Here is a 21,332-nt window from a genome sequence, read left to right on the forward strand (position 1 = left end):
AAGGAATGGCCTGGCATCCACAGAAGGTTCTGCAATTGGAATCCAGATTGACTGAAAATGCAAACCTCCCTTGATTCCCTGAATTCAGCTGATAACCTGAAGGTGAATGGCTTATTCTAGAGCTACTTGTGGCTCAGTTCATGGTGCTTCTATTGTCCATGTAATGACAAAATTTTGGTCACAACTTGAGATTCCATGTGACATGGCAGAACATGTTTAACTTTTGATGAAACAAATGTTTTGTTAAAAACTTCAGCCAACCTATTCCCTGTGCACTTGGAGGAAGTGAAGAGCGTGGAGACTTCAGCACTGGCATTTGCTAATGTCTCTGGGGAGAAAAATACAAAATTTTAAAAACTCTTCACTCACACTTCTCTCAGAGAGGAGATATTTCTTTACCGCAAAGAAACTAGAAGAGATAGGAAATTGAGCAGCAGCGTCCTCTATTGAGAACTGAAATCCAGATAGAAGCCCTTGATTCCTTTACATTTGTGACTTGAGCTTTGAATGAATGGGGCCTTCAGACCACTGTGAGCAGGATGGCTGAGTCTGACTTCCATTTCTTTATCTGAGGAAGAAACTTAGACAGAGGGATATAGGAAACAGGAATGGCCATGCTCCTTGATTCCTTGATCCAGTCAAATGCCACAGGGGACTCGACTTTATAGGGCATATTCCCTCCCTTCAGTATTTACTATGTAAGAAAACCCACTCTTTTTCTTTAGTTAAAATTATTTCACATAAATCTTAAAATTTTATTTATTGATTGATTTAGAGATAGAAAGACAAGAAGGGGGAGAGAGAGAGAGAGAGAGAGAGAGAGAGAGAGAGAGAGAGAGAGGTAGAGAGAGAGAAAGAGAAAATGAGAGAAAGAAACATCCATTTTTGTTGTTCCACTTACTTAAACATTCATTGGTTGATTCTTATATTTGCCCTGACTGGGGTTGAACTTGCAGCATTGGTGTATTGGGACAATGCTCTAACTGAGCTACTCAGGCAGGGCTCACTGAAATCTTTAGTAACTATAGAAATCTCCCCATCCCTCCCCCCCAAAAAACAGGAGAGCAATAATGTACTTAGAACTTACATTAACTTAGCTTAGATCAGTGTAGGGGTTCCAAGGAAGTAAAGTTTGAGATGACTTAGATGTTTTCTAAAATAAATGAAATAAATAAATAAAATCACATTAAATATTTCATGGGGAACACAGGCCAAGGAAAAATTTATTTACGATTTTTTATTTATATTTTTTCAGATTGTTTTCTTTTTGATTAAATGTTTCCCTCTTGATTAAATGAAATCTCCTTAGCATCTCAACAATTGACTATAAAATTTGTAAGAGATAAAAAGCTAAACTCCATTTTCAGAGCAGCATTTTACTTCAAGGAGAAGCACAACTATGGTATGGCAAAGGGTATTGAACAATGTCGATCTAAGTACTACTTTTGTAATGTCAACCAATTGGTCTGTGGTTGTTGGAGCCAATTCAATGCCAACAGGAATCCCCGAAATGGGGTGTGGTGAATAAGGAAACTTTATTCAGTATAACAGCTCAATTGTGATACAACACAAAATAGCATGGCTGTGAGGCAGCCCTGGGGCCAGGCCCCTGACAGCTCTGCTCTGCTCCTTGCAGGTCTGCTTTGCACACACTGTGCTGGTCAGCCTCACTCTGCTCCAGGTGTTTCAGGTCACTCAGAGAGATGATGTCTTCAGTCTTCCATGGAATGGGAGAGTGCACCTCTCTAAGCCAGAGGGGAGCTGGCTTATATAGACAGAAGTCCCCACCCTGTACCCTGGTTGGTCTGTCCTCATACAGATGAGGACTCCAAATCCTTCTTGTTCAATTGGTCCAAAAGGCACTGTCCTGCTTGGTCAAAATAGAGCCGTTCTGGTCGGGTGGAGCTGGGTAGCTCCAATTGGATAAGGAAAGGCTCCAGTCCTATTGGTTGAAATAGGATTACAGGAACTCCTTTATAAGACTGGCTCAGATGGCAGAAACACAGTGCAGGCAGGTAGTTCAGTGCAGAGGCAGGCTTCTCCCTGAAGTGTAGTTTGAGTGAGAGACTGTGTAGAATGGCTGCCAGGCTCTGTTTGCTGGTGTGTTTTTGTTTGTTTTAATTTGAGCCTGGTTAGCCAGCAGGGGTCCTTAGTAAGTATGTTCTTTCCCAGAGTCCACAGTAGGAAGTGTTAGAAGGTCCTATATGAGCCAGGGAAGGAAAAAATGTGATGACTGAAGACTCTCTCCAGGTTTGCATCCAGAAAGGCTGAGGGTATTTCCTGAGGGTAGGGTTGAACTTGAAAGAGCTGTTAGCCTCCATCAGACTGCTGGTTCAGACTTGGGCCAGTTTAAGATGAAAAATGTGCTTTCAGCAGGAAGCATTTTCTAAATTTCCCTTATGCAAGACTTTTCCATCCAGAGGAGGCTAACAGCTCACTGCTTAAAATATCTTTATTGCTGTGATCTTTATTTTTCTTTTAAGTACTGAGGGGTGTATTGGAAGAGGCTGACTGAGTTTACTCTCTTTGAATTCAGGGTTCTTTGCCAGAAAGATGGTGTCTGTCAACATGGTAGGTACTCAGTAAACATTTGTTGAATGAATTTAATAAGTTGCCATTGTTTCCCACTATGGACTGTACACCTGGGCCCATTTCCTCAGATGACACGAAGGAAATACCTGTGTGACTCCCCCAGTAATTCAGCATCTTCTTGGATTGGACCAAGAGAACAAAGGCTAGGGAGCTGACCCAGGACAGCAGACAGCTGCCAGGAGATGCAGCTGGAGATACGGGGGGTTGATGGAAAAAAACCTAGCTAGCTTGGGTGCTGGGGAAATGTTGCATTAGGCTATGAGGGACCAGGAAACCTCAGAAACAAAGAAGTTTCCTGCTGAGCAGGCAGAAGATATCTTTTCCCTTTGACTCTGACTCCCACCCCCACCCATCCCACCAGCCACACCAGTTTCTTTATCTTTGAAATCACAAGTTTTGTTTCAAATTGCATGAGTAACAAAAGAAAGTTCCCCATAATCCTGGTACCCAGAGCAGAGATGGTTGATATTTCAGTGATGATGCAGCCATGCTTGTTCTTGCCTACGTATAAATATGATTTTTATGTTAACATACATAGTGTGTGTTTGCAATATTAAGATTTACAATATGTATTATTTCACGTATTTAGTGTTATGAAAACACAGTATTCCTAGAGCATGTTTTTTATTTGCTGCGTAATCTAACAAACACATGTACCATGGTGATTCTGGGGGCTCCACCCAGGTGATGGGAAGGGGACATTAATTCTACCTCTTCATGAGGGAATGGTAAAGTTCTGGAAGAGTACATGAGATGGGAAACACTGCTTTGGCTGTTTATGGAAAATCTGTCCCAGGACTGGCTATTACACACACTTCATAATCTTAACATTTTCCAATTTCCTTCTGTCTTCTGCAAAAGGTTAATCCCTGGAATGATACAAGATTAAACAGAGGTGACAGAAATAAAGCAGCCTGGTTCAGGCTGAGGGAAGGAACTCAAGGACATTACTTATATACATGCCATTTTGGTTATTACCAAATTCTCAGCACTATCTATCTGTGCCCATGGCCTTTGACTCTCAACGGTGATGAGTGTCCCAAAAAAGCATTTTGAAGTGGGAAGACACAAATCACTAAAGACAAGTACCTTCCTAAAAAGAGAAAAGAAAAAAGGGGATGAGGGGCTATTCCATTTGATCAATTTAGTAATTTGTGCTCAGTGACTAGGCAAATTACTAAATTTTGTGTGTCTTAGTTTTCTTATCTATAAAAAGAGAATGAGTCTAATATCTATCTTATAGTTATAATGGAGATTAAAATGTGTTAATCTGTAAAGCATTTAGAACAATGTCTGACAGGTAATAAACTCTTAACAAATATTTAATTACTATTATTGTTATTAGCACCTGTAGTAGCAGCAATAAAAATTTAACAACTCTTAATTGTTGGATAGTTAGAGCTCAGGTTCTTGATATAAATAATTCATTAGAACATTCAGTAGATAAATTTTTGTACACATGATCTGATTATTTCCTCAAAGTGTAATTGCTGTGTATGCATATGTTAAAGTTTTTGATACATATTGTAAACTTCAGAAAATTTGCTCCAATTCATTTACAGTTAACATTTTTTAAAAATGTCATCTTACCCACTCCTTTCACACTAAGAATTGTCATTTTAAGATCCATATGTGAATGCATTGTTTCTTTAATTACTATGAGGCTGAGAATTCTTTCCATGTGTTTACAGTTAATTGTATTAAATATTTTGTGGGTTGCATCCATTTCTATGAATTGAATTAAATCTGTCTAACAAAAGTTTAATTAATAAAATATAATTTATATTATACTTATATTTAATACATATTTTATATATCCCACATTTATTGTAATTTAAAAACTTTATTTCTACCATATTACTTTGTGTTTCTGTTTATAATACATACACATATTACATAAATTTCTTTTTTTTCTTATTTTCTCCCTTTCTGCTTTCTGCTAAACTGATTGTTTTCTTAATTCTCTTTTCTTACTTTGCTGCTGCTGCTTGGCAAGTTATATATTCTATTTCTACTCTTTTAATGGTTAACCTTTAGTTTTTAATTTGTATCTGAATTATTGAAGTCTGTGCTTAGTTATTCTTTCTGAGAAAAAAATATCAAAAATGAAACCAGACTAATATAAAAAATCAAATAGAAATTTTATAAATAAAAATAGAGTAATTGAAATTAAGTGATTCCTCTTGCACAGCATACAGCACTTGTGGTGCTTTACTTTCTATCCCTCCTGACTCTCCTCAATCAAACATTTTGTTATTATCTAGTATTGTATTCCACTTTTTTATACCTCTTTTCTAAAATATGTCATTGTTTTTCATGCAGATGATTCTTTTTTTCCTCCATAATTTTTAAAAATATTTATTTATTTATTTATTGACTAAAGTTTTACATATGTCTCCTTTTCCCCCAATTAAACCCCCGACTCCCAGCCATTCCCACCCCGGGCAAGCCTCCACTGCTCCAGTGTTTTTGTCCATTGGTTATACTAATATGCATGTATACAAGTCCTTTGGTTGCTCTCTAACCACCCCTCCCCTACCATTTGTCTCTGGATCTATTCTTGTTCATCAAATTATGTTGATCATTATATCCCACATATGAGTGAGATCATGTGATATTTATCTTTCTCTGACTGGCTTATTTTGCTTAGCATAATGCTCTCCAGTTCCATCCATGCTGTTGCAAATGGTAAAAGTTCTTGCTTTTTTATAGCAGCATAGTATTCCATTGTGTAGATGTACCACAGGTTTTTAATCCACTCATCTGCTGATGGGCACTTAGGCTGTTTCCAAATCTTAGCTATTATAAATTGTGCTGCTATGAACATAGAGGTGCATATATCCTTTATGATTGGTATTTCTGGTTTCTTGGAATATAGTCCTAGAAGTGGGATCACTGGGTCAAATGGGAGTTCTATTTTTAAATTTTTGAGGAAACTCCATACTGTTGTCCACAGTGGCTGCACCAGTCTGCATTCCCACCAGCAGTGCATGAGGGTTCCATCCTCGCCAGCATTTGTCGTTTGTTGATTTGTTGATGATAGCTATTCTGACAGATGTGAGATGGTATTTCATTGTTGTTTTGATTTGCATCTCTCTGATGATTAGTGACTTTAAGCATGTTTTCATATGTCTCTGGGCCTTCTGTATGTCCTCTTTTGAGAAATGTCTATTTAGATTCTTTGCCCATTTTTTGAGTGGATCATTTATCTTCCTTTTGTTAAGTTGTATGAGTTCTCTGTAAATTTTGGTGATTAAACCCTTATCAGAAATATCATTGGCAAATATGTTCTCCCATGCAGAGTGGGCTTTCTTGTTGTTTTGTTGGTTTCCTTTGCTGTGCAGAAGCTTTTTATTTTGATGTACTTCCATTTGTTTATTTTCTCCTTAGTCTCCATTGCTCTAGGAGCTGTGTCTGTAAAGATATTGCTACGACATATGTCTGCAATTTTGCTGCCAATTTTGATGTCTTGTAGGATTTTTATAGTTTCCCATCTTACATTTAGGTCCTTTAGCCATTTTGAGCTTGTTTTTGTGTATGGTGTAAGTTGGTGATCTAGTTTCATTTTTATTGCATGTATCTGACCAAATTTCCCAGCACCATTTATTGAAGAGACTATCTTGACTCCATTGTATGCTCTTGCCTCCTTTGTCAAATATTAATTGAGCATAATGGCTTAGGTCATTTTCTGGGTTCTCTGTTCTGTTCTATTGGTCTATATGTCTGTTCTTATGCCAGTACCAGGCAGTTTTGAGAATCGTGGCTTGGTAATATAGCTTGATATCTGGTATTGTGATCCCTCCAACTTTGTTCTTCTTTCTCAGGATTGCTGCAGCTATTCGGGGTCTTTTTTTTTATTCTAGATGATTTTTTTAGAGAGTTTGTTCTAGATCAGTGATGGCAAACCTATGACACGCGTGATACGCTAACTCATTTTTTTGGTTGATTTTTCTTTGTTAAATGGCATTTAAATATATAAAATAAATATCAAAATTATAAGTGTTTTACTATGGTTACAAATATCAAAAAATTTCTATATGTGACACGGCACCAGAGTTAAGTTAGGGCTTTTCAAAATGCTGACACGCCGAGCTCAAAAGGTTTGCCATCACTGTTAGATCTTTGAAATATGCCATTGGTATTTTAATGGGGATGCATGCAGATGATTCTTGTCTAGATATACCTGAATGCTTACCAATGTCGTTGCTTATCATTGCTTCTTACATCATGTTTGTTTCTTCTGAATTTGATTGCTTCTTTTTGAAGAAAATCCTTTAGTAATTCCTTTACTAAGAGTTAATGGGCTAACTGCTCTCAGTCTTGGTTTGTCTGAAAATATCTTTAATTTTTACTCACCTGAACAATAATTTTAGAGTATATAAAAATAGAAATTGAGAGTTATATTCTTTCAGCACTTTGAAGCTATTATCTTGTTTTTGGTTTTTATTACTGCTATTATAGTATATCTGCTATCAGTTTAAAAGATGTTCTCAATGGTTGCTTTTTTAAAAATTTGATTTTCAGAGAGAAGAAGGGGGAGAGAGAGAGAGAGAGAGAGAGAGAGAGAGAGAGAGAGAGAGAGAGATCAAATGCACTATGACCAGAGATCGAATCTGAAACCTGGGTAGGTGGGTTAAATTCCCACCACCTTTTAACCAACTGAGCCATAGTGGCCAGGGCTCACTGGTTGCTTTTAAGTTTTCCTCTTTGCCTTCTGATTTTCAGTTTTACCATGATGTGTTCAGATGTGGACTTGTTTTATTTATTTAGCTTAGAGTGTATTGTGCTCCCTGAATCCACAGATTCATGTTTTTGATAAATTCTGAAAATATTCAGTCATTTTTTTATGAATATTCGTTCTCCTTAGTCTCTTGACTATTTCTTTCTGCAACTTCTACTAGTTGTGTTTGGAAGTTTTCATTCAATTTGAATATCTCTTAACTTCTCTTTAGAATTTTCTATCTCTTCATCTGTATAGTGCATATTATATAATCCTATATAATAAAAGCCTAATATGCTAAGTATCTGGTTGACCAGTCGGCTAGTCAACCAGTCACTGTGATGTGCACTGACCACCAGGGTGCAGACACTCTGACCGGTAAGTTAACTTACTGCTGGGGTCTGGCCGATCAGGACTGAGTGAGATGGGCTGGACACGCCCTGGAGCCCTCTTGCAATCCCTCCCTGGCTGGCCAACCTCCCGCATCTCTCCCTGGCACCGATTATGCATCAGTGGGGTTCCTTGGCCTGGCCTGCACCCTCTCACAATCCAGGGCCACTTGGGGGATGTTGGAGAGCCAGTTTTGGTCTGATCCCGCAGGCCAGGCCTAGGCACCCCACTGCTGCATGACTTCATGCACCAGGCCTCTAGTTTCCTCATATTTGCTTTCCAGTTCACTGATTCTCTTATCAGCATTGTCTAATCCAGCGGGCCAGATCCGGCCCATTTGAAATGAATAAAACTAAAAAAAAAAAAGACCGTACCCTTTTATGTAATGATGTTTACTTTGAATTTATATTAGTTCACACAAACACTCCATCCATGCTTTTGTTCCGGCCCTCCGGTCCAGTTTAAGAACCCATTGTGGCCCTCGAGTCAAAAAGTTTGCCCAACCCTGGTCTAATCAGAAGAAACCTATTCACTGAGTTTTTAATTTCAATTACTTGATTTTTATTTCTAACGTTCCTATTTAGTTATTTTTCATTTTTCGTATGTTTTATTTTTTCTTATGATTGACTTTTGCTGGGGTCCAGCCCCAGTGGGTCCAGGGGTTCCCAAAGGTGTGGACGGAGTCGGCGAAGAATGAGTGACAGGGAGACAGCGTTCAGTTTATCTGCATAGTTGGTTCTACAGTCAGTTTCTATAGCCAGGTTCTGTCCAGGATCTTTTGCCATGTTCTCTTGCTAGGTTCTGTCTCTAGGTTCTGTGTCTAGGTTCTGTCTAGGTTCTCCAGGTTCTATCCAGGTTCTCCTGCCATGTTCTGTCTAGGTTCTCCAGCCAAGATCTGTAGCCAGGTTCTGTCCAGGATCTTTTGCCATGTTCTCTCGCTAAGTTCTCTCTCTAGGTTCTGTGTCCTGTTGTCTTGTTACATCTGTATTTATACCAGTTGATTCCAATCCTATCAATCTCTATTCCAAAGGTTAGGGCGTTTCTTATCTCCATTCCAGGGAGTAAAGATTATGTAGCTTAAGCGTGATTGTTCGTAGTTAAAGTGATTAACTACCCGCCTGGCACTTAGTTAAGGGGTTTTATTCTCTCCCTAACTTCAGGGGAAAATTCCTACCTGGGGAAACAACCTTTCTCGGAGAGGTGACCTTGGTTAAAACACATAGCACCAAGAAGGTGAGCAAACATATTAAGAACAGTATGCCATATACACCAGGTCCCTTGAAACATATGCTGTGCAGATGTTTCTTCCCTGCAGCAACTGTGTCAAGCAGCAAGGATGGACTGGCTCCCAGCAACTTTCTTTTTGATATACATCATGTCAAATATTCTTATTTTTTAATCTATGAAGTTATCCAATTATCTGAAATTCTTGGGTTCTAATACTATTATTAGAACCCAAATACGATTATGGCTCTTAATCATAACATATTATTTCTTCAGGCATTTTAAGAATTTTGATTGTGAGCTCATCCTCTATGAAAATATTGTGCAGCCCTAGTTCAGTGCCCTGGTGACTTTTATTGGCTGGAACAATTTTAATATTCTTTTCTTAAGTTGGGTTTTCTTGAATCATGCTGTTCATGTAAAATTGAACCCAAAATGTGCATGAAATACAGTTACAAATTCCCAAGAAGAATTTTTTTTTCTGACTCCCAGTGCAGTAAGTGACACACAAGCTTTCTTGTCATGCCTCTGTGATTTTATGTGGATAATTCTGTAGTCTAATCTTTTATTGAGGGTGTTGTTCTTTAAGGGCCCACAATTGCTGTAACAATCTTGATTCCCCCTTACTTGAATCAAACTAAAGCTCTACCACCTGTTTTGGCAGGATTATTGATATTCAAGCCTCAAGATTTTGGAAGCTGTCAACCCTACCTCTGGGGCATTCACAGTATTAGCTCATATGCTCCTACTCTGGTTTTTAGCTTACTCTTTATTTCTGACTTATGTGATTTCCTTTACTTTCCACCAAGCTGCACTTAAAATCATATTTGTCCTATTTGCATTACCAAATATTTGTAATGGTTTAGTTTCTAGACAATTCTAGTAAAAATGGACACACAAACTCCCCCTCCCCCACTTTTTATTTAGTTGCAGCTGCTATAATTTTTCCTGTACGATGTAATGAGTATGAAGACCCACCTGAATTCAGATGCAGTATTCCTGAATTATTAGGATGAAGGGAAAGCTTTTAAGTCACAAGAGAGCATGGCTATGTGTTCCGGAGTTGTGCAATATGGTGGCCTTGAGTGAAGGTCAAAAGGTGCAGCTAAGTGGTGTCACTAAGTCACTAAGAGGAAGGAAAAAAGCAATGACAGGCTCATCTGAGCTTTGAAATGTAGCTATCATTCTGGAAACAAAAGTCCTTTGAAGAAACTGTACAAATCCAAGGTGTTATCAGTCTTGGACAGGGGAGCTTACGTAATCTGCCTGGTGGAGGACACTGGTGAGATATGCAGATATGGGATACTCACCTTTTAGTCAGAAGCTGCTAGAAAAACAGTTTATGGCAGTTCTGCCTCTGAATCCGAATATAATGTGTTTCACTTCACAAGAAGATCTGTTATAGATGTCATGCCGGTGACATTTCGCAAGTAATGAGAATTCCAATTTACAAAACTGCAAACGACATTTGTGCAAGGCCAGCCAATAAAGTCAGAAAGGCAAACTTAATATAAGAAAAGATCATATGCAAAGGACCATTGGATTATTTTCTATTTTGAATGTCTCATCAGTACTTCCTGTGCTCCAGAGAAATGCTTGTTACTAATTAATTTTTTTAAAAGTTAAAATGGAATGAAGTTTTAGAAGAGATAGTTTTAGGAAGAAAAATTTGATCTTAGAGTGACAAGCATTTTTATTAATTTCATTACAGAGAGCTTGGAATTAACTGAATCAGATAAAAGTTTTGGAAAAATTGATGTTCAGAAAAAGAACCAATAAACTTTCCAATAGCTTATTAGTTTGGGGCAAATCTCTTTAACATAACGAGAATATTGAAGAGGGCCTAGAATTGCCCAGGAATGTGCTGGTGCCCCATATAGCAATGATGTCATTATTTAATCAATCAGAAATTAATGCACATAGCTTTGTGGGGTTTCCTGGCCTCAGGTAATGTGGCAAAATGTGCTATTCTATAAAATCTGTGTTTGCCTTTTCTTCCTGACAGACAGCTAGACTTGCTTTCCCAGACTTTCTTGCAATTCAGTATGGTCATATGACTGAGTGAATGTATGGAATGTGAGTAGGAAATATGTGTGAGTCACTTCCAGGCCTGGACTATAAAAACTTCACACTGACTCACTGACATGCTCTTTTCCTCTTCGGGGTGATTGGGGTGACAGTGCCCAGGCGACCTTGGAGGCTACATATTTAAGATGGTAGAGCCACCATCAGCTTGGACTCTTGTTTGATCATGTGGAGTAGAGCTGCCTAGTGAACCTCCAAAGAGGTTACATTTTTACTGTGTTAAGCCATTGCATGTCTGTATCTATTTTGTTATGACAGCCTAACCCAGCTGAACTCATGCAGACTATAACAAGGACACCAAGGATGTTAGCCACCCATGAGACCTTGGTGTGTGTGTTTCCAGATACAATATAATGCTTTTCCCTAGTGTGACTTTTGAAAGGTGCTTGGCAGTGTCTCTGACCATAGTCTTCTGGAGAGGGGTCCTCTGCAGTCCCCCTGTCTCCCAGAGCCTGGAATCTGTGCTTGCTGTCTCTGTGTCACCCATGGCAGCCAGATCGTCAACCAGCAGTTGCTCTAAATGCATGTAGCTTCTGGATACCTGATTATTCAAATCCCGGATCATATGAAACTGGGCTATGTGTTCCCCTGACACACCTTCTTAGAACACTGGGTTTTATTTGAAGATTCAGAGGAGAAAGAATCATTTTCATATTAAAATAAACATTAATGGGAAGAATGAAAAATTGGATGAATTTCAAAGACCAAGCATAAGACTTCAAAGAAATTTCAAGTTTACATTTGCAGTTCTGGATCAAGTGCATAGACCTCCCCTGGGGGACTTGTCCACTGTGTTTTATTTATTGTTATTCTAAGGGTTTTTAGGTTTTAATCCAATGGCCAAGTATTTTCTTCCAATTCAGTGAAGACATGTAATTCAAGGCTTGTCAGATTTGTTATTGGCCTCCTTTCTCTTACCATTCCCCTCCCGCCCTGCCCATACTTTCCAAAAAAGAAGGAAAGAGATAAATTTACTACCCAAGCATATAAACTATGAAGTAGCTTTAAATGTGCCTCTCAGACAAACACTGGGATGGGCCAGATTCCCTTTCAGTCTGTGGCCTCAGAGACCTCCCATCTTAGCTTCCCCTTTCAACCCCCCACTTGTCAGGAATGCGGGAGGAGTTCTCAGGCCCAGGTCCCACTGCATTTCTTCACTGTCAGTCCAGAAAGGCCTGAGCTTGTGAGCTGGAGTTGCATGTGATCTGGCCACCTGGCACAGAGTGGCCAGCTTCTGCTCTTAGAGGTCTTGTGTATAACACCCATTGTGGGCATTTATTTTTCTTCTCCAAAAATGTGTGTCCTCTTCTGATAGGCAGTGTATTTTCAGTTAGCACCCACTCGGGAAGGAAACAACTTCTGGATACGACAGCAGTTTAGCAAAGACCTTCTTACTTTCTGGGAGTGGACACCCCAGCAGTTCATTTTGAGCTCATGGTCCACATCCCTCTTGCGCATTCATAGTCCTGCCTTGTCGATGTCACCTTCTTCGATTTCTGGATGTGTGTTTACTTGACTCTGGTGAAGATAAAGCTCCCAGGGTCAGCTTTGCTTCCAGAGAGAGCCAGAATGAAGTGGTGCTGTCACTTCACCTTCTGAGAGGTCCAGAACAAAGCTGGAGTCAGGACCTTGACTGCAGCTGGGAGAGGTCCCTGTGGCCTGAATGGTGAGCCATGGCCAATATCAGAGGAGCAGGGACCAGACTCTCCAGGTCTCACTTCTGGGTGGGTTCTTTTGCAGGTATTCCATATATATATATATGTAATTGATTTCAGAGAGGATAGAAACATCAGTGGTGAGAGAGAATCACTGATCGGCTGCCTTCTGCACGCCCCCTACTGGGGATTGAGCTCGCCTGGGCATATGCCCTGACAGGAAATCAAACCATGACCTCCTGATTCATAGGTCGACGCTCAACCACTGAGCCATGCCGCCTTGTCCAGCTCTTCCAGGAGGATTGTATGATGGAAGGATTAGGACCATGCTACAGGCAAGCAGGAATGCTTTGACCGGGGTCTAAGTTCCTGAAATCTTTCCCCCATTTCTCCCTGGAATGAGGCCTCGTCTACATGTTTACCTTTCAGTGTTGTCTCCTGGGCTTCACAAGATCTCAGGCTAAGCCAAGTCCAAGGAAGGTCCCACACTGGCACAACACCTGACTGTGTGGTCTCAAACAGGGCCTGACAGCTGTGCCTCTCACGGACCTTGGAGAGCTGAGCGGCACCAGTGTTGTCAGAGACCTGTGCCCATCTGCTATTCCTTTGGAGCTTCATGCCTCTTCTGGTCCTTCCCTGCTTTGGTGAGTCCCTCCTTATACCTGTGGTTCAGGTGACAGTTCATTCCTAGTTGTGTTTCTATTTCTTATTCTCCTTGTTGTTTTTCGGTGATATACAAAAGAAGAAAGGGGATCATGATACTTTCTCCAGCTCCTTCTGCCAAGCCTCTTTCTGTTCAGGCCACTCTAGGGCTGTGTACCAGTGATGGATGCCTTATGTTAGACACCCCTGGAGAGATGGTATTAGTTCATTGTTGGTTGTCTAATATATAGTAAAATGAACACTCATTCATTTAAACCAGAAAAAGCATGTGTGGCTTCAGGCCTGGAACAGCCTCAGGGGTGGAATAGAGGTGGCTTCAGCACTGGAGACCTGTCCTCACAAATCCCAGCCATGGTGTGTGTGCTGCAGCTCCACCGGCATCGCACGGGAGGGACACATGCCCTTCTGTCCTGTGATAGATGGACTACAGAGGCAAGGGGGACCCACGGGAAGGCTATCTGAACTCATCTTTCATTCTGGCCTATTTCTTATCAAACCAGTAATGTCAAGGTGTAATCTGAGGGCCTCTATAGAGCTGCTCTAATGATGATCTGTGCTTTAGTCCTGTATTAAAACTAAGTCTTAATTTCTTTTGGGTAAAAATTGATGATTTTCACATGATCAATTCATCAGTGCTCCAACAAAGCAACTCTAACCATGCTGGTCATCCTGGTCAGGTTTACTTCTGCCAAAAATGGGGGCATTTAAAATAATGTATATTTTGCATCATGAAAGGAATCCACAGATTGAAAATTTGGGAAATCCCTGGCTTGCCATATTCCTGTGATGTGGGAGCACAGGCAGGACTGAAGGTGGAATCACCTGTAGGCTGGTTGCCAATGGTAATGTGAATGGGGAATGAGGCATCAAGAAGTGTCCCATGTGGTACACCTTATTACATGTGAGTGTGGCCGGCCAATGAGAACACGACCAGGGAGTCAGCCAGGTCAAGTAAGAGCCTAGAATTTTCATAACCATGCCTTGTTTTCTCTGGTGTAAAGCCAGAATCATAAGACCCTTTTTGAGTCTTAAATTTAAAAAATCTTAGGTAAAATGCCTAGTATACCATTAAGGCTAAATAAATGTTATTTATCTAAATGGAAAATTATAGTGTTGAACTATCACTTCCAAAACAAAAGTTTACTATTAAGAATGGAAGATTGGGGTGAAAAAAACAAGCCTTCTATTAAAATACATATTTTACAGGGTTATAAGAATAATATAGGATTCCAAGATTGCTGCAGAGTAACTGGAAGTGGCATCCACTTGCTCCCAGCACTAAACCAGATTTACAGGTAATTAAGAGCAATCAACCTGAAAAACCAAGGAGTACAGAAGAAGCCACATAGAGACTGGTAAGAAGTATAGAGAGTGGAAAGGGAGAGCCCCCTCACACAGGTGCAGTGTGGCTGAGAAGCCGGAGATGTACCATGGCTGCAGAACTCCTTCCCCCTAGGTGCCCAGGGTCTCAACCCCACATGAGGACCCCCAACTCAGAGCAACAAAAATGAGAAGAGGATACTGTGTGGCATCTGGTGGTGGGTCAGCAGGAATTCGGTCCACTTGGGAGACTTGTACTGCACCCTCCCAGGGAAAGAGCACTCCTAAAGTTATAGCGCCAGCCTGGAAAGTTCACTGTGGACTCTGACTGCTGGGGAGGCCACACTGCCATACTCAGGTCCTGAAGAGGGGACTGCTGGCTATACCCAGCCGTGACTATAAGGGACCCTTTATTTTCCAGGGAGCTTTTGTTTTTTTTGTTCTCACCCAGGGATATTTTTTCCACTGATTTTTTTTCTAGTGGAAGGAAGGGAGAGGGAGAAAGAGAGAGGGGAAAAAGGCAGAGAAACAATGATGTGAGAGAGACATATCGATTGTTTGCCTCCTGCAGGCACCCAAACTGGGTCCAAGGATCAAACCTGCAACCCAGGTACATGCCTTGACCAGGAATTGAATCCGTGACCCTTTGGTGAGTGGACCAACTCTAACCATTTAGACACACCATCCAGGGCTGTTTTTGGGGGAGGCTTTTGGTGGAGACCCAGACAGTGACTAAACTGTATGGCTTGGAAAAGAGGAACAGTCTCCCCCGCCTCGAGTGCACATACACACCCGTCCCACAATCTGTTGTGCCACTTGGCCTGCCCTGTCCTGCTGGGTTTGGCAGCACAGGGAAGCTGGACCTTTTGCTCCATCCTTCTGGGTTCGGAGCCTGAGCATAGCTGGGACTTTTAGCCCCACCCTGCTGAGACCAGCCATGCAGAGAGATCAGAGTGTCAGGTAGGGCTCACCTTGGGCCCATCCTACTTGGTTTGGTGGTGCAGGGGTTGGGGTGGGGAGTGGGGAGCTGCACAGAGCTAGGATTTCTGGACTGTGTCTCCCAGGGAGGCTTCTTCCTGGATGCTGAGGAGTGAGTACTGGACTGTGTGGCTGCATTGCAGGGAGGCAAATCCAGGCTTCCCTATGAGTTAAGCCTGCACTACCCCTGGAAGGAGAAGTGCCTGCTCCCCTCCTACGAATTGCAGGTATCACCCCCAATGGGAGACTGTTTGGATCAGCCTTGGATCCCCCTGCAGGGTGCAGTTCCATGGGGGAAGGGAGAGTAACTCAGAATGAGGACATTCACAGTGTGAGACCATCAGCGGCTATTGTCTGGGACCAGGACAAAGTGCTTAGCCTTCTTCTGCCAGTTGGGCCGGCATCATCCTCAATGGGAAACACTTTTGATCCATCCCCCTGAACTCAGGGTGGCTGAGTTTGCTTCTGCAAAAGGGATAGAAGGCTTTACCCTACCTGAACCTGCAGTGAGCCTTTTTAGGGGGAACTGGAGTTGGAGACTCTGGCAGAGACTGAAGGGTTTTGCTTTAAACTGGGGGCTACTTTCCCCTCATTCAATGCCTGACTGCTGATCTCCAAGTAGGGAACCCCCTAGCCCATATGGGCTAGCCTGGGCTCATCCTATAGTCTCTCTTTGGAAGGCTCTGGAAGAAGATCAGGTAACCTCATGGGGTGGGGGCGTTGCTGACAGGTAGAGGCAGAGCTCAGGGAGCCTTGGTCCTTTTACAGATCTGCTCCCAGCTCTAAGCTGGAAGGAGCTGACCCTTTTACACAGATTGGCCCCTCCCACACATATTCAGGTCCAGTACATGCAGACAAAAACAGTGAGTAGCATGGTAGCTACAGACAGGTAGCCCAAGACTGGTTACATACAATGCCTGACAGTGATCTGTACCTGACCCTACCCAAGTGGACCTAGGACAAACACAACCAGTGGTGGGCTTCAGACGACATCAGAGCTTGACACAACCAGCCACATAAGTGGCGCAACCAAAGAGGAATTCCAGCAATCACCAGACCCTGCTGAGAACAATCCAGCCACAGAGGGTAGCCCCTGCACAGCATCTGATACATGGTGATTGAGGTTTAGCCTTATAATAATCCAGCCTGAAGAATTAACTCCACCCACAAAAGGGCCAACAGCATTCAGCCTCAACTACAGCATATAATCCACAAGAAACATTCCTGGGGAATAGAGCTCAGGTGATCAGAGAGATAGTGCCAATGAGCCCAATGAGACACCTAAAGACTGTACCTGCACAGCAGCTTGAACACCATGGTGGAGTTGAGCCTCAGCCAGCCTGAGGGTAAATACCAACCAAGAATGGGCCAACAGCAATCAAGACCTAATTAATAACAGAAGGGCCCACATAACCCACACAAGGGATATTCCTAGAGCAACCATCTCAGAATATCAAGGAGACTGCTCCACTGATTCCCACAGGACATTGACTACATAAGACCACCCCACAAAGATTGGAAGTCATAGCAGTTCTATCTAATATATATAAACAAAAACAAAGAGGCAGCCAAAATGGGGGACAAAGAAAAAGACCTAACATAAAAGAATAGGAGGAATCTCCAGAAAAAGAGCTAAATGAAATGGAAACAAGCAATTTATAAGATAGAGAGTTCAAAGTAATGGTGATAAAATGCTCAAGGAACTTAGGGAGAACTAAAGTACATAGAAACCATAAAAAAGAACCAGTCAGAAATTAACAATACCATATCTGACATCAAGAATACAATGGAAGGAGTAGCAAGCTCTGAGGTTTTTAGTGCCACTGTCATGGTTCATCCCCTAAACTGCATCATTGCTATGTCCCAGAACATGGGCATCAGCAAGAATGGAGACCTGCCTTGGCCCCTACACTCAGAAATGAATTCAAGTATTTCCAAAGAATGACCACAACCTCTTCAGCAGAAGGTAAACAGAATTTGGGTAGGAAGACCTGGTTCTCCATTCCCGAGAAGTATTGGCCTTTACATGACAGGATTAATTTAGTTCTCAGTAGAACCTCTGAAAGGAGCTCATTTTCTTGCCAAAAGTTTGGATGATGCCTTAAAACTTATTGAGGAACCAGAATTAACAAATAAAGTGGACATGGCTTGGATAGTGGGAGGCAGTTTTGTTTATAAGGAAGCCATGAACAAGCTTGGCCATCATAGATTCTTTTTGACAAGGATGATGCAGGATACATTTTTTTCCCCAGAAATTGATTTGGAGAAATATAAACTTCTCCCAGAGTATCCAGGTGTTCTTTCTGATGTCCAGGAGGAAAAAGGCATTAAGTACAAATATGAAGTATATGAAAAGAATGAATAATGTGAAGGTGTTTTCTGATTCATTTCAAGTTGTTCCCCATCCCCTCCAAACAATTATGTATTTAACATTAGAGAAAGATATTTCTGTTAATTAGATATATGAATAATTATTTCTAAAAAAAGAGAGAGAGAATACAATGGAAGGAATAAAGAGGTTGGATGAAGCAGAAAATTGAATCAGCAATTTGCAAGGCAAGGTAGAAAAAACATCCAATCAGCAGGAAAAAAAAATTAGAAAGAATGAGGATAGTTTAAGGGACCTTTGGGACAGCATGAAACCTAACAACATCCGCATCACAGAGGTAATGGAAGGAGAAGAAAGTGAGCAAGAGATAGAGAAGATGTTTGAAGATATCATTACAGAGAACTTCCCTAACCTGGTGATAGAAAATGTCACATAAGTTTAAGAAGCACAGAGAGTCCCAATCAAGATGAACCCAAGCAGGCCCACATCAAGACACATTAAAATGGCAAAGGTTAAAGATAAAGAGAGAATCTTAAAGGTAGCAAGAGAGTTCCCATAAAACTGTCAGTGAATTTCTCAAGAAAAACACTTCAGGCCAGAAGGGATTGGAATCAAGTATTTAAAGTACTGAAAAGCAAGTACTTGCAACCAAGACTACTCTATCCAGCAAGGCTATCATTTAAAATTGAAGGAGAAACAGAGTTTCACAGACAAAAAAAAAAAACCCACAAAAAAACAACTGAAGGAGTTAATTTTCATCAAATCAGTAATGCAATAAATGTTTAATGGACTGTTTTAAAAAGAAGAAGAATTAGAGAGAGAAAGGTAGCTATAAAGAAAAAATGGCAATAGAGAAATACCTATTAATAATAACCTTAAATGTAAATGGATTAATGCTCCAATCAAAAGACATAGGGTAGCTGAATGGATTAGAAAACATAACCCATATATATGCTGTCTACAAGAGACCTACATCAGAACAAAAGATTCATACAAGCTAAAAATGAAAGGATAGAAAAAAATATTCAATGTAAATTTTAAAAAAGCAGCAGTAGCAATATTTATATCTAACAAAATAGACTTCAAAACCAAAGCCATAACAAGAGACAAATGCATTCACAACATAATACTAAAGGGATCGATAAAAAAGAAGATATAATTCTTGTAAACATATATGCACCAAATATAGGAGCACATAAATATATTTTTAAAATCTTGATGGATTTTAAGGGTGAGATTGATAGCAATACAGTCAAAGTAGGGAATTTTAACTCCCACTGTAACCACTGGATAGATCTCCCATGTAAAAAACAAAACAAAACAGCGACCTTAAATGACACACTAGATCAGATGGATTTAATTTAAATTTACAGAACATTTTATTTCAAAGCAGCAGGATATACATTCTTTTCAAGTGCACATGGAACATTCTCAAAGATAGATCACATGTTAGGACACAAAATAAGTCTTAACAAATTCAAGAAGATTGAAATAGTATCAAGCACCTTCTTGATCACAATGGCATGAAACTAGAAATCAACCACAATAAAAAAGCTCAAAAATATTCAAACACATGGAGGCTAAATAGCATGTTATTAAACAATGAATGGGTTACCAATGAGATCATGGAAGGAGTAAAAATGTACCTGGATGTCCTAGCTGGTTTGGCTCACTGGATAGAGCATTGGCCTGTGGACTGAAATGTCCTGGGTTCGATTCCGGTCAAGGGCACATGCCTGGGTTGTGGGCTCAATTCCCAGTAGGGGGCATGCAGGAGGCAGCCAATCAATGATTCTCTCTCATCATTCATGTTTCTATCTCTCCCTCTCCCTTCCACTCTGAAATCAATAAAAACATATATTTTTAAAAAAAATGTACCTGGAAACTAATAAAAATGAACACAACAACTCAAACTCTACAGAACACAGCATAAGTAGTCCTAAGAGGGAAGTTTATAGCATTACTAGTGGCTCGGTGCACAAATTCATGCACATTGAAAGGAAATTAATTAGAAATATTTTAATATCGCTATTCGCCCTTTCTCTATAATAGAAATGTCAACCAAATTCACGATCGACAATGACAGATCGAAACACACGCATGTGATTGGTGCCAGCAAGAGCTTTATGTGTATGGAGCATGCGCAAGTCAACTTAGCCTTGCATATACTAGAGGCCCGGTGCACGAATTTGTGCACCCATGGGGTCTCTCTGCCTGGCCTGTGGGATTGGGCTGAAACCGGCTCTCTGACATCCCCCAAGGGGTCCCAGATTGTGAGAGGGTGCAGGCCAGGCCGAAGGACCCCACTGATGCACTATCGGGGCTGGGGAGGGACGCAGGAGGTATCAATAACATCAGTATAGGAGAGGAAAAAGAATCCAAAAGAAGGTGAAAGGATTGGAACTTTATTAGAAAAAAAGAGCATACACATTCTCTTTGGAGGGGAAGATATGTTTTAGGACATACCTCCTGGGATTGCTCCGAGGGATCTGAGAAGTTTAAGGCACCAGCTCTGAATCAAGTTCACTGAGGGTTCCCCAGGGGGAGCTCTGCGAGTTGCATCCACTGGCCAGAGCAGTTCCTGCAGTGTCTGTAGCTCTGGCTGGTAACCATGGCTCCTGAGTAAGAGGAGACCGCTCTCCATCTCTTGCTTCCATCTGAGGTCAGGTCTTCTCTATGGGGCTGACAGCACAGGCCACCTGCACTGTGGCCAAGACAATAGCAGGCCCCATGGCAGCACTTAACTGCAGAACTTCTTCAGAGGTTCCACAATTTTTTGTGACTCCACAGATGTCAGAGAGCAAGACCTGTTCTTTGACATTTGTTCCCCAGTCCTCAGAAGGACCCAAATCAAACCAGGCAGTCAGTTGTCCAGTGGTTCTTTGGACCTCATTGCATAAAATTTATGTTTTTAAGGTTCTTTCCCTCCAAAGAATGAAAATGCTTTATAGACTTCATGTAGCAACCTCATCAGAGGTCAAAGGAGATGTGACATTCATGCATGTGATACACGGGGAAATGCAGGCAAGGGTGTGCACAATAAGCCAGGACTTTAAGTCTGCCACTCCAGGATTTTACCTCTTGCTTTCCTATTTTCTTGCAGCTATGTGACCTTAGTAACTTATTTTCCTTGAGCATCAGTTTCCTTGTGTGTAAATGGAATAGTAACATTCTATTACAGGCTGTCATGGAGAGTATGGGGCTAGTGTATATCGAGTGTCCAGCACAACTAGCTCCTATTTCTCTCAGGTTCCTAAGTACCGTCTCAGCATCATCAGGAAGCATTCAGGCATATCCGTGATGGGGATGCTCTGCAGCATTGCCTTGTTCCTACATGCAGTTTGTGCATAAAAAGTCAGAACGGCATCTTCATTTG

At 41.1% G+C, this 21,332-nt stretch overlaps 1 pseudogene; it reads left to right on the forward strand.

Annotated features, from left to right (window-relative positions):
* Positions 1–17,455: 17,455 nt before the first annotated feature.
* LOC102429371 lies at positions 17,456–18,087 on the forward strand (annotated as a pseudogene).
* Positions 18,088–21,332: the final 3,245 nt, after the last annotated feature.

The sequence above is a fragment of the Myotis lucifugus genome, unplaced genomic scaffold, assembly GCF_000147115.1.
Source record: "Myotis lucifugus unplaced genomic scaffold, Myoluc2.0 scaffold_29, whole genome shotgun sequence".
NCBI lineage: Eukaryota > Metazoa > Chordata > Mammalia > Chiroptera > Vespertilionidae > Myotis > Myotis lucifugus.